At 45.7% G+C, this 10,582-nt stretch overlaps 1 pseudogene; it reads right to left on the reverse strand.

Moving 5' to 3' along the window:
- Nucleotides 1-204: 204 nt before the first annotated feature.
- On the reverse strand, nt 205-10,125 carry LOC140593688 (heterogeneous nuclear ribonucleoprotein A1-like; annotated as a pseudogene).
- Between the last annotated feature and the right edge of the window lie 457 nt (nt 10,126-10,582).

Here is a 10,582-nt window from a genome sequence, read left to right on the forward strand (position 1 = left end):
CTCAGGATCCGAAGTTCTCTCCAAGATCTGTGAGCTGTGTGTATGTTTTTGTGTTTATGGCGGTCTAAACACTGTCACACAAACTCGATCACATGCTGGATCACCAGGCTGATAAAGGTAAAGAAAATCATCAAGACATTCCCGGCTTCTATTTTGCATTTGTTAGGATTAGGAAGTTGTTTCTGGAGTTCCTATTAAAAAAAAAAAAAAAAGACACATTTATTCAGCGTCATGATCAGACTATTACATTTAGCAATCAACAGCATGGGTGCAAAAAAAAAATCTACATTAAAACCCTTTGTTGGAATGCTTTACACTTTCCACAGAACAGAAACTAAAATAACCTGTTATACAATTAGTCACAAATACAGACCTTGAGTTTTTTGCCCATACACATGAGTATTGTCTAAAACATGTCTTCTTTGTAGCAGCTAGGCCCTGCCACCACTGTGCTTGGCTGAGTTCACAAATCTGTTGTAACCTGTAGCTTCCCTGTCACTTCTCTGCTCTCCTCTCCTGCTAAGCTTTGTTTCCTGGCAGTAATTAAAACCTTCTGCCACCACCATAGCTGCTGCGGCGGCTGCTGCTGGAACCGCCATAGCCACCTTGGTTTCGTGGTTTGGCAAAGTATTTGCCTCCACCACCATAGGGGCCAGAGCTTCTGCCTCCAAAATTTCCTCCTTTCATGGGTCCAAAATTTGAGGATTGATTGTTGTAATTGCCAAAATCGTTATAGCTTCCGCCACCTCCAAGGTTGCTTCCATCATTACCAAATCCGTTGTAGCCATCCCCACTGCCACCGTATCCACCACCACCTCGACGGCCACCAAAGCCACCTTGACCACTGAAGTTCCCTCCACGACCAAAGTTGTCATTCCCACCAACACCACCTCCACGACCACCACCAAAGTTTCCAGAACCACTTCGGCCTCTTTGGCTGCACGAAGCACCAGCCATCTCTTGCTTCGATAGGGCTTTCCTTACTTCACAGTTGTGGCCGTTCACAGGATGGTGTTTTTGAATGACAATCTTGTCTACAGTCGTGGTCGTCAAAGGTCACGAAAGCAAAACCTCTCTCTTCACCACTGCCTCGGTCAGTCATGATCTCAATCACTTCAATTTCCCAAACTGTTCAAAACAATCTCTTAGATGATGTTCTTCAGTGTCTTCTTTAATGCCACCAACAAAAATCTTTGTCACAGTTAAGTGGGCACCGGGTCTTTGAGAATCTTCTCGGGAGACAGCCCTCTGGTTCCACGGCTCCTCCGTCCACCTGTGAGGCCCAGCGTTCCTGGCCCTCCACCTCCTCCAAGTGGCCCACGGGCGAACCCAAGGCCTCTGGAGCGCTTGGCGTTGGGGCCTCTCGTTACCGCACAGCCCGTAAGCCTCCCCCAGTGCTCAGAATGGCTCCTCAGACTCTCATCGGTTGTTTCCAAGCTCAAACCTCCGATGAAGAGCTGCCGCAGCTGCTCGGGCTCTTTGGGAGACTCTTAGACATGAGGGCGGTGGGAGGGGAGGCTTCACCGATGCTTACGGGGAGGGGGGGGCGTCCAGGGGCAGAAAGAAAGTGGAGTCACTATTTTTTACTGTGATGTGGGGGGGGGGTTTGTTTTTTTTTTTTTAATATTTTATTTATTCATGAGAGACACAGGCAGAGAGAGGAGCAGGCTCCACGCTGGGAGCCCGACGTGGGACTCGATCCCGGGACTCCAGGACCACGCCCTGAGCCGAAGCAGAGGCCCAACCGCTGCGCCCCCAGACCTCCCCACAAGAAGCAGATCTTAAAGCAACATGGAGAATAACAGAGCTAGAGGAAGAGCCTTTGTAAACCAGTGCTTCACTTAGAGTAGGAAAATTTTCTTGTTTTACTCCGTGAGTCTTTTTAATACTCTCTGTAGACTCCCAACCCTGAGGCTGATAAAGCTTCATGGTTACTTCTGGAAGCCCACTCCCCTAGTCTCCCATTCATGAGACCATTAAGGTACCATAGCCTTGAGGCTTTCGAAGGAAGGGAGGCTGCCAGGCAGTCCCCTATCACTGGGGAGGAGACTATGTCCTTTTGTCCTTTATGTACTTTTTTCTTAATAATAAATTTATTTTTTATTGGTGTTCAATTTGCCAACATACAGAATAACACCCAGTGCTCATCCCATCAAGTGCCCCCCTCAGTGCCCGTCACCCAGTCACCCCCACCCCCCCGCCCTCCTCCCCTTCCACCCCCCTAGTTCATTTCCCAGGGTTAAGAGTCTTTATGTTCTGTCTCCCTTTCTGATATTTCCCACACATTTCTTCTCCCTTCCCTTCTATTCCCTTTCACTATTATTTATATTCCCCAAATGAATGAGAACATACACTGTTTGTCCTTCTCCGATTGACTTACTTCACTCAGCATAATACCCTCCAGTTCCATCCACGTTGAAGCAAATGGTGGGTATTTGTCATTTCTAATGGCTGAGGAATATTCCATTGTATACACAGACCACATCTTCTTTATCCATTCATCTTTCGATGGACACCGAGGCTCCTTCCACAGTTTGGCTATTGTGGACATTGCTGCTAGAAACATCGGGGTGCAGATGTCCCGACGTTTCATTGCATCTGTATCTTTGAGGTAAATCCCCAGCAGTGCAATTGCTGGGTCATAGGGCAGGTCTATTTTTAACTCTTTGAGGAACCTCCACACAGTTTTCCAGAGTGGCTGCACCAGTTCACATTCCCACCAACAGTGCAAGAGGGTTCCCTTTTCTCCACACCCTCTCCAACATTTGTGGTTTCCTGCCTTGTTAATTTTCCCCATTCTTACTGGGTGTGTTTGTGGTACAGAACAGGGGCAGACGGACTCCTCGAGGACGTAGTTACACAAATTAAAAGCCAAAGGACCCAGCTTCGAGTTCTATAGTGATTGCAGAAAAATAGGGTAAAAACTGAGTCATCACGGTAAGAGCACACCTAACTCGAAAGAATGTAGACAGAACAATAAGGACCATATTTGCAGTGCAAAAGGTAATTTAGTAGAAACAAAACATCATCCATCCCATCAAATTGATGTAGATTATGATGTAGCTTTCTTTGAAGTTAATTTGTCATTTTGTTTTGCTTGTCTGATGGAGTATGAATTATAAGGATAAGAAATGTATACCTAGTATTGTTTGAAATATTTGTTAAATTATGTAAAATGATTTACTCCTGACTCTTTCTAACTGCTCTCCTTATTTCTATCCCTCCCCCTCCAACACACACACACACACACACACACACACACACACACACGTTCAGCGCAATTTGTTGCATGAGTGGATAAATTGTGCCAACACAAAGGGTTCGCTAGAATTTTCTTCCTCTAAGAGGGGCACATATATGACCCAGTATTAGTCAGGCTTGGGCTGCAATGGTGGCATGCTACATAACAAACAACCCCAATCTCAATGACTTACAATGAGAACTGTGTCTTTCTCACCTCCATGTGTGGCAGGTCAGTTAGAGTCTCTCTGGGTCTGAAGGCCAAGCTCAGGTCTGCTCCACGTGTCTCTCATTTTTGAACCAGGGCATGCTCTTTTTGTGGCAGATGGCAGGGGCACAAGAGGCCACATCAAACAAGCAAACACATCTAAAGCCTCTGTGCCCATCACATCTCCCATTCTTTTGGCCAAAACAACAGGGTAAGGAAGTATATTCCTTCCATGGAGGAGGAAAGAAGCCAGGACAAGGGGGTGGGAGGGAAGGTAGAGTTGTGGACAGACCATACAATCTATTACAGACCCACATTTTAGAAATACTGCCTTTAAGGGATCACTTCCACTCCTGTTACTCCCTTAAAAATGTGTAGAAGCTCCAAGTGGCAATTAAGTCTCTGCATTTTATTCCCTTTTCTCATTTCTGAAATCTCCATCAGAATAACTAAATAAACATAGGACTAAATCACAACCAGAGGCCAGACCTAACACTTAAAAGCTGAAAGGCCCTAGGAGGAGCTCTGGCCTCCTCACAGCCTGCTGCATAGACTTCCAGTAAGGGCCCACCTGAAAAGTGAGACAGATTCCAGAATCCTAACTCTCACCCCAGCTCTAAACCCAAACCCAAGTGGATGGGGATGCCTGGGTGGCTCAGTGGTTGAGTGTCTGCCTTTGGCTAAGGGCATGATCCTGGGGTCTCAGGGTCGAGTCCCACATCCAGCTCTGCTTCTCCCTCTGCTTCTGTCTCTGCCTCTCTGTGTGTCTCTCATTAATAAATAGTCTTTAAAATAATAATAATAATTTAAAATAAATAAATAAACCCAAGTGGCTGGAAATGGGAGTGAGTGGTGTCATAGTCAGCCAAAGCAAAATCCAACAGGGTGGCCATCAGTCTGCTGCCAAGTCATGAGGGAATGCAGCCACAGGGTGACCTCGCTTCTCCTCAGAGCTCACCAGTACGCTAAGGGTGTGGGTAGTGAGCTGCCAGGTACATGGTTCCTGCTGGGAATAGCTCTTGCCATGGCACTGGGCAGGCTAATGAGTGCACCTCGATCCTGGCAGCTTCCATCTGCTGACCTGGACATGAAGAGGAAGTGCCCCCACAGAAAAGAGGCACCCCCGTGGTGAGATGGCTCCCTTCATGGAGAGGAAGAGCTGCTCTGGCTCTTCCTCAGCATCCAATGTCATACAAACTAGACCAGTCTATATATGAGGATAAGTAGTCAGAAGAATGACTGAAGGGGAAAGGGTGGGGAGAGGCTAAAGGGTGAAGGAAGGAGAAGGGAAGATACAGGTTTCCAGTTATGGAATAAGTAAATCACGGGGGGAACAGCACAAAATAGGGAATATAGTCAATGATACTGTAATCGCAGTGACAGATGGGAGCTACACTTGTGGCAAGCACAGCATAATGTATAGACTTGTCAAATCACTAAGCTATACACCTGAAACTAATGTAACATGTGCGTCAACTGTACTTTAATTTAAAAGAAGAAGAATCACCAGCTGTACAAAATGACTCCACAGTTTAGAAGCAGCAGCCCACATTAATTAAAATATGGTGCTTCTGGGCAGCCCCGGTGGCGCAGTGGTTTAGAGCCACCTGCAGCCTAGGGTGTGATCCTGGAGTCCTGGGATCGAGTCTCACGTCAGGCTCCCTCTGCCTGTGTCTCTGCCTCTCTCTCTATCTCACTGTGTGTCTCTCATGAATAAATAAATAAGTAAAATCTTAAAAAAAATAAAATATGGTGCTTCTGATACATGGTTTAGCAAGTTAATGAAACTGAATACAGCCTAGATATATTGATGTATATATTGATTGAATGCGTAAGAAAATGTAATATATGATAAATAAGATGTTCATTAAATTTTTTTAAATGGATAATCACAAAATTGTGTCAGGATAACTGGCTAGCCACTAGGGAGAGGAAATAAAACTGAACTCCCTACCTAACCCCTTGCATCCAAAATAAATTCTGGATGGATGAAATATTTAGAGTTTAGCTGTTTAATAAAAATACACATAGGAAACAGTTTTAATATTTAACCTTGGTGTTGGGGGTCTGGGCGCTGCTCTCTAGGCAATATCAACAACAGAACCCAAAACAGAAAAGACCAGGGAGTCAGGCCACCAGAAGAGCATCATGTTTCCTTGAAAGGGAAGCTTACCAGGGGTGTGCCCCAGAGCACTGGACCAAACAGGAAATGACCCTTAGGCACTAGGAATGCTGAGATTCTCTCCTGCCCAGTCCGCACTGTCCACATCTTAGAAAAACTACTCTCAATCCATGCTCCTCCCTGAGGGGCAGCCCATGTCCCACGTCACCTGCCACCACCATCACACACAGCTGACAGGACTAGGGGTGGACATGGGATCCCAAGCCAGCCAATTGAAATTCCTTTCCCAGGAATTTAGAAACTGGTGAGCCAGTTAACTCCAAAAAGAGACCCTATAAGGTCACAGAGACTCCAGAGCCAGAATAGGCCCAGGACACCTGTAACTGTGAGTGAGCAAGAACAGAAGCTGGTGTGAAGCAGGCTGGTGTGCAGGGGAGAAGGAGAGAACACCCAGGCCAAGGCTGAGCTGAAAGCCCTTGGGCCACAGAGAAGTAGCAAGGCTGCCCACCCAGTCAGTGCAGGTGACCTCTGGTTCTCGTGAGACTTTTGCAGTGGAGTCCCCCATGACCTTGCAGTAAGCCCCCTCTCTACCGAGTCACTTGGGCTGCTCCTTGCCCTTGCAACACCATGATTCCTGAAGAAGATGCAGCTTACCTGGATGCACACGCTAAGACAAGAACCCTGAGAAGGAAGGAACAAATCAGAGCTAAGGGAAGTGGGGGGGAGACGAGGTCAAGCTTGCTCTGTCCTGTTTGAGAGCCATCAGAGGGAACAATGAAGGCAAACCTAAGAAAGCCAGGCAGAGGAGTGGAAACTGCATACACTCAGCTCTCCAAAGGTGGCCTGCATCCCAAAGCTTGGCAACAGAAAATACTCAGAAGCTGCAAATGTGGGACAAAACGTCCCATGGTGCTTCTGCTATTTTCAAGGGAGTAGGCAAAGCAGAAAAAAAACCCGCAATGTTCAGCTTTTGAATGATTTCTAGGAGGGCTGAAAAGCCGCACCAGGCAGCTTGAAAGCGGCCACCTTCCGGTTACAAAGGCTGGGCTCTCTGATTCCACGCAGGTGAACAGCCCCGCTGACTTTTCACAATCTTCCATTCTCAATCTGGTTTCCACCCTGGAGGGCAAGTTGAAAGAAAGAAAGAAGTGCAATAAAAGGAATTACCATCTGGTTGGAAGGCTCAGTTTCCCTCCTCAATCCAAGTGCTGTGTGGGTGCCTTCAGGTCCAAGTTGGGCCTTTTATAAAAATAGAATCAAACTTTGTTGATTCCATTTTGGAGACTGGAGACTGTTCTTGAAAAAGTGTTTTGTTTAGTTTTTTAATGAGTGCAAAGGTGCAGAGCAGCCACAGCCAGAAAGAAAGCAGTTGAACCTCAAAGAAATGAGAGAACTGAGAGCCTGCCAGCAGGTGAGGGGTTGTTCCTGTTGTGATTTTTTCTAGCCAGGCAGGCTTTGTCAAATGGCCTGGCCACATCTCCATAGCCAAGAATCTGAGCTGAAAACAATTTGAATTGTGGCCGATGCCTGAGGTAGGTGAGAGAGCAGGTGTCTTCCTCTGTGCACATCTGTCCAAGAGCCTCTCCGTGTGATGTGAAGCTCAGACAAGAGAGCTGGAATATTTTTGAGATAGAACGTCTCCCTCTACCTCTGTGTGGCTCAAGGTGTCTTGAGACCTTAATTGATGGTTTGTCCTCCCTGCATTTCCCTCCCTCTTTCCTTCAATTCAAGCTGGTTCGCAAGGCATGGCAAGACAGGACAAGGAAACCACAGGATCTTCTGATTTTGTTTTCAAAACCCATGGCCAGCATTAAGGTGAGGCAGAGGAAGCACTGTGGTCAGCTGCAAGGTTTAAGGAGCCAGCAGAAAACTCAGAAATAAGGATAAATATTTTAATGCAATAATTTTAAAAATAAAAATTAATACAAAAAAATCCACAATTTTTAAGATGTACCCTGAAATTGAGCGACTGAGAAGTATCCTCATTCACCTCACCTTAATCCCAGGCCCGCCCAGGGGAGAATCTGGAAGATCTACAGAGGTGTAAGGAAGGAGAAAGGAGCTTACAGAGAGAAAAGGAGAAAGCCCCAACACCACCCACCCAAACCATATAAACTGATCCTTCCTGGCTTGAGCAAATAGAATCCTACAGGCTCCAGAAGCCCCAGGAATCCAAGTGGAAATCCCAAAGAAGAATAATCAGTGGGACCAGATCATGGACTATCTTACAAAGGATGCCCAAGCTCTAGAGAGGCAAGGGAGCAGTGGAGACATGGGCTGGGACAGAGGATGTGACAGCAGGAACCCGTGAGGACTGATCACTGAAGACTGCCACCCTTGATGTGACACTTCACAAGACCCCGGAAATGTGATCACATGCGGAACTAATGGCTGAAGTCATTGCCCAGCATCCAGCAGAACGGGGGCACAGTCAAAACATCATTCAACTGAGAGAAAATAAATTATGCAGTAATTGTTGTACACCCATTGTTTCAGACTAATATTAATACCTGCCATATCCAGACAGGAAAACCGAAGCCAAAGGGTAATTAAGCAACTTGCATTAAACTTGGGTTAAAAAAAAAAAAAAAGACTGTATGAATCTACATTTGATGGAGAAACATATCAATGTCAACATATCAATTTAAAATGACATCCTTAGTTTTAGAAAGAATGCTTATTAAAATATTTCCTGTTTCCAGAGTTACCTTCATGACATTCCTGCATAAATCTCTCTGTCAAAGGTCTGGGAGCCCTGGTGAAGGCTGACGAGACAGTCTAAGAAGCACCTGTCTTGCCTCGCCCCCACTCTCCCTCTGCAGTTCTTTGGGAAAGTTGGAGCCGAGAATTTATGCACATGCTTCCTTCTATCAGATCAGGGGAGGGCCCAAGTGAAATATACTTTCAGATCATGACGAAGCTATTGGCTTTCTGTTGACATAAGCTACACAAGTACCACAATAGATGAAGCATCATTTTCTCTGGGCTGCACGGTTTTTATAATAGCAGCTGGATTTCTCAATGTAATTTTTCTTAAGGTCAAATATTCTTCTCCAAGTCTATTCGGTGATATGAAACTTGTCAGAACAAATCTAGATATATCTTTATGTTCTTGTATTATTCACTTCCCAGATCCTATCAGGGTGATAGACAAGGACGAAAAAAAAATATACCATTAACAACAAAAGAAATATCTGATGTTATTCTGTCTGGTATCTGTGTAAAACAGAAAAGCTGTAACCCATGGGAAAGAGAGAAATCTCCACTATTTATTCCAGTACCACTGCTTTCTTATAAACAATTACAGAGTTTTCACAGCTATTCGTTTCCAGATTCTAGGACGCCATCACTAGGTTTCAGAAGCGCTTTCAAGGGGGAAAGGAAGTATATTAAATATGCATCAATTGTGAAATGCACTCCAATTGAAGAGATGCTGGGATATGGAAAAGTGTCCATCTCAGAATGAAAGAAAACAGCTACAGGGATTCGATCTCACAGCAACTCAGCTGTTAGTATTTGCCGTTAGAGGGATGGCCACAGTGACCCCACACTGACACCAAAGGCAAGGTCATAAAACGTGGGCTTGAGACCCAGAAAAAGGGGAGAGGTATGCTTTTCTGCGTTCTCTAGGCAAGATGGTGTGGAGGGAAGAACCATGGCCTACCACAATCATGAGTTAGGATCCCAGCTCTGCCACCTACCGCCTGTGTCACATGGGTCCTCAGTTGTCTCATCAGTAAATCAGGGATTTCTTCATTGATGCAACAAATATTTATGATGAGCCTAAAATTGTCCAGGCACTGTTCTAGACACTGATGATATCAAAGGGAACAAAACAGTAAAGGTCCTTGCCCTCCTGAAGTGTAGGTTCCAGCGGTGCAGAGGGTGGGGAGGGACAGACATCAGGCAATAAGTAAGCATTTCACACACTGCGTCCACTGTCCACTGGACATAATTAAACAGGGAGTTGGGATAGCATCTCAAGGAGGCAGCTTCTTGAGGAGATCACCCTTGAGCTGAGACCTCACAGGGCTGCAGGAAAATCATTCCAGAGAAAAGAAAGAGCCAGTACAAAGGCCCCAGAGGGCGCTGGCTGGGCTCCAGAAGGCACCGCAGTGTTTGTGTGAGGACAGCCTCACTAGCAATGGCAGGGGCGGGGGAGATGCAGTCAGTGACGGAGGGATCTTTTCAGCTTCTCAAGGCCACAGTGAGGAGTTGGGTTGCCTTCCCAATGTAACAGGAAGTCATTTTAAGTGGCAGTGACATGATTTTATTTCTGTTTTAAAAATTCCACTCTGGCTATGATCATTCCTGCAAGAGGTGCAGGGTAGAATACTAAAGCCTCTATCACGGGATTGTCTGGGATTCACTGAGAAAATATCAAGGTCCTGGCCGAGTTCCTGGCTTTGTATTTGTGCTCCTAAATGGCCACTGTTAGTTAGAATATATATGGAACCCTTTGATAATCTCCATTCCATTTAATACCTTGCATGAAATGATCAGCTTTGGGGCCTATCTCCCCGACAAGACAGAGCTTCTTGACAGCAGATACCATGCTATACCCATCAGTGTATCCTTGGGGCCTAGTACAGAGCCTGACTCATGACAAACATCCTATCATATTTTCTGACCAAAGAGCTGAACGCACAAATGATTTTTTTTTCCTGATGGAAGGAACCCAAATAGTTTTTATTCTTCCACTGTGAGTGTAAAGAGATGGAAATTCAGGTTTGCAAAGGTGAGTGGGTTGGTAAGGATGGTTGATCCTTCTTACTGAGCATGGTAGATGTGGTAGGATGCCAAAATGGCCTTAGATTCTAACCCCATCAAGCTCCCTCCACCGAAAGTGAGCTTGTTTCTTCATCCCATAAATCTGAGCCAGCTGTGCGAATTGCATTAGCCAATAACATGGTGGAAATGATGTTATGCAAGCTCCAAGGCCAAGCCTGAGAGACTTACAGCTACCAACCTCATGCCTGGAACTATTCCACTGACATGTCATCAAGCCCAGG

The sequence above is a fragment of the Vulpes vulpes genome, chromosome 11 (assembly GCF_048418805.1).
Source record: "Vulpes vulpes isolate BD-2025 chromosome 11, VulVul3, whole genome shotgun sequence".
NCBI lineage: Eukaryota > Metazoa > Chordata > Mammalia > Carnivora > Canidae > Vulpes > Vulpes vulpes.